The following is a 4,433-nucleotide window of genomic DNA, read 5'->3' as shown; positions in this document are numbered from 1 at the left end:
ATTAATGAATAATTTAGAATTTTTTTAATTCATTTAATACATTTATTAAATAACATGTAAAATATCTAAATATTAAAATTAAAAATACAATGTTTAATAAGAACTAGTAGATACTATAATAAAATAATTTTGAAAGTACAATGATGTAGTAAGAAAGTCACACCACTATAGTACATGTGGACAGCCTACATGGACAATGAGGTGGCATAGAAACCTAGTATAACGAGTAAATTTATATCAAAAGGTTACCCAATGCTATAATGGGTAAATTTTTCAAAGTACAATGTCCTAATAAAAAATAGTTTGAAAGTATATTGATGTAATAAGAAAAACCGAAAGTACATTGCTATAATAAATAAATTTATGAAAGTAGATTGTTATTTTATGCATTTTGCCCTTTTTTAAATAGTTAGCGTTCTCATTTAAATCTTCATCTCTCTTTCTCTCTCTCTCTCTCTCTCTCTCTCTATATATATATATATATAGAGAGAGAGAGAGAGAGAGAGTATGTGTGTGTGTTTTTTTTCAAATTCAGACCATGTAATTCGTACAAACTCTAAAAAGAGATCTCAGCCATACATTTAGATAATCAACGTTATGGGTTAAATCAATTCCTAACTCTTAGTCGCATTTTATAACTGCTTATACACTTTAAAATAAACAAAATCAAGGGTTGAGATTAGGTTTATAAGGTTTGTAAGAATTACATGATTTGTATTTGAAACTTCCCCTATATATAGGAGCTTAATTATTTGAGTACTCCAAAATTTGTAAGATCTTTGAGAACTTCTACCTTAATGTTGTGTTTCACATAATTTTTTTCGATCTAAGAATTGTATTTAATGTATCAATTAACATAAATTTGTTTCACAATGTGAAACTTTTTATGTATATTTTTTGTTTCACAAATACGTCAAAAGTGTTCACATTGTGAATCGGGTACATCCATACATGCAAAACAAACACATCGTGAAACAAATATATGTTAATCAATATTTTAAATCTTAATTTTTGATTAAAAATTCATATCAAATAACAAATGATGACATGATCCACAAGTTCTCAAGGTTATAATAATTTCATATATAACAAATGATCTTATATATATATATATACATATATATATATCCATGAAAAATGTATCAACTATATAAACCATTTAAATCAATCATAAGCTTTTGTTAGATTAGGTTCTTCTATCACCATACAATTAACAATTAATATTGAGAACACAATGTTAATCTTTTTTTTTTGTCTCAACTTCACATTCATTAATGAGCGGTTACAAAAACATCAATCCCATAATTATAGCTAAAATAATATATTTTTTTTTTCCAAATTATAGATGACTCGTTATTTTAATATGATAAGAAACTTGAATGTTATATCTCCAACATATATGTAATCGACATCAATCTTCAAATCAAACAACTGGATTTGATTTATTGAACCATAATCGTGGTGGAGGAGTGTTCGATAGATAAATATTCATAATCGAAATATACGAACATGAGTGAAGACGGTAGATCACAATACAAGAAGATTGAAGATCTTATGATTAGGAAGTATGGTGTTCACATGTGAAAGCGAATAAACTAAGTAGTCGCCAATGTTCATATGGTATATATATTGTTCACATGTGTTCTAATGTTCATAAAACAATATCTATATACATCTAACATTTGGTCAATATGTGTTCACAAACGAAACACTTTGATCATATATTATTGTGTTCACATGTGAAAGCCAATTACCTTTAATGTTCATAAGTTTTAATAGGTGCAAATAAGTGTTCATAATTGTTCACGTATGTTCATATGTGAAAGCCACGAACTAAGATTAATTAATAAGTTAAATATATGTTAATATGTATTCATAAGTCTTCATATTGCAACACGAATGATTCTACGAACTATAAAAGGAATGAGCAATTACCGATTTGTAACCGATTAATTAATTAATTATCGATTTGTAACCGATTTGGACATCTCTTCCAAAAATACCCCTTGTTCACTTATGTTTTGGCATCCTTCATTTTTAATTATCTACAAATATGTCATAATTGATCCCATCCATAGATTTTAATAATCAAGGCCCAATATTGGTTAACAAAGTTAACATCTGTGATAACAGGGTCCTGATTATTACCCAAGGTATTTATTATGTGAATTAATTGTTTATATGGATACATGTTTATATAAATCGAATATGTGAGTCCGTGTATTTTATGCATAGGGATACATGCATAATATGTGGATATATATATATATATGTGTGTGTGTGTGTGTGTGTGTATATATATATATATGTGTGTGTGTGTGTGTTGTATATATGAATATATACATATATATGCATATGCATGTATGTGGGAAAGTTGGCTGGTTTAGCCGACTTTCCTATTTTTGAAATATATATATAGGGTTTGAAATTTTGGTAAGGTTTCTGGTCTCATTTGAGTTTTGGGAGGAGATAGAGAGAAAGGTTGTCCGGAGAATCAAATTTGGGTTCATTTTGCTATTTCATCTTCAAGCTTTCATAAAGGTGAGTGGTTTTTGAAAATACACTTTTAAAAGCTTTGATTTTACTATAAGAACTGCATATAATTCTTAAAATTTGTTTTGTGTAACTTGGGTTTAAATCGGTCAAGGGTTGAGCAGTCTAGGTATAAACCGGACAAGGTTTGTCCGGATTACTCTTAAACCGGGTAGGAGTTGTTCGATTTAACTATAAATCGCTTAAGTATTTGTGTGATTTAGAGTGTTAGTGAGAATTTTGAAATACGTAAACCGGACAAAGGTTTTGAACGGAGAAGTATGAATACGACCARKCATTGTGCGATTTAGCCTTAAATCGCCTAAAGGTCGTACGGATTAGTTATAAACCGATCAAGTATTGAGCGGTTTAGTCTTAAACCGATCATGTGTTGTCCGGATTATTTTAAACCGGACATGAGTCATGCGATTTAATCTTAAATCGAGCAAGTGTTGTCCAGATTAGTATATCTGACAAGAAGGGACAGTGTTGTCCGGATTATATATCCTGATAACATATCCGGGTGATTTATATTTGATAATTTTTAAATGTTGAATATTTTAGACATTTATATTATTTAAAAATGTCTATTATTGGATTTAATTGTGGATTTATAAAAGGGGTATTTTATATCTTTTTAAATAAAAAGATATGTTCCTACCAAGCGTGGTGACGTAAGTCTGTTTTGGTATGGAACTGGATTTGGGAAAAGGTTTCTACCAAGCGTGGTGACGTAAGTCTGTTTTGGTATGAAACTATATTTTGGGAAACCTTCCTACCAAGCGTGGTGACGTAAGTCTGTTTTGGTATGAAACTATATTTTGGGAAACCTTCCTACCAAACATGGTGACGTAAGTCTGTTTTGATATGAAAGTGGATTTTATAAAACTGTTTCTACCAAGCGTGGTGACGTAAGTCTGTTTTGGTAAGAAACTTGTTTTGAGTAGTAGTTCCCCAAGACGTGGTGACTTTTGTCTGTTCTGACTTGGAACTGAGAATGGGTACTTTCAGACGTGGTGATTTTTGTCTGTTCTGATAAGTAGCCCTGTTTTGATGAAGAAATAAGAGTGACATATCAAGGAGATGTGTACTTGGAATAAGGGAGACATTGTCATATGTGGATAATATTATAACTCTTATTATTTTTACTAATTGGATTTAATAACTTTATCATTTCTTTGTGACATGATGAATCAGATATATTATTCCTATTAGAAACAATAATTTAGATGTTATTGAGAAGGGGAAAATGGTTTGTCATAAAGGGCAAATATTGTCTTAAATCTTTCCGTTAAATATTTACAAATGAATGGTCTAATGATTCGAAGAATCTTTGATTATAATATTTGTTTCATATTTGGGAACATTGAATCATTAAGCAGATGTATTTTATTAATAAAAACTGAGGTTCTTAAGTTTATCCTTTTATACATGTCACTAAGGACTGCATTAGTTGATAATATTATAAATATTTCTGAGCAAAGTTACTTTATTATATTTTGGTATTCATTACCCTGCATTTGCAATGAAGAGATTTACTCACTAGACCCTTCTGGTCTAACTCTCATTTTCTGTTTTAAATTATGCAATGCAGAAATAGCGGGGTCCAGGAATATTAAAGGGAAAGGGAAAATGTGATTATTTTTCTAATCTGTTATCTGCTTTTAAAGATACATATTGTATTACATGTGATAGTACATGATTTGTTTTAGAAATTTTTATATGTAGATTTTGTACATATAGGAAACCTTGTACTAGTGGGACCTTATGAAGTAAATTATATTTCTATGTAATGAAATACGTGTTATATGCAAATGTGGAGTTTGGGGGAGTTACAACATCAATTATTGGGTTAACAAAAGAACTTGCCCATGTATATATATATATATATATATATATAT

The sequence above is a fragment of the Cynara cardunculus genome (assembly GCF_001531365.2).
Source record: "Cynara cardunculus var. scolymus isolate 2C chromosome LG 11, CcrdV1, whole genome shotgun sequence".
NCBI lineage: Eukaryota > Viridiplantae > Streptophyta > Magnoliopsida > Asterales > Asteraceae > Cynara > Cynara cardunculus.
The sequence above is the reverse complement of the archived record's forward strand: the minus strand, read 5'-3'. Positions refer to the sequence as shown.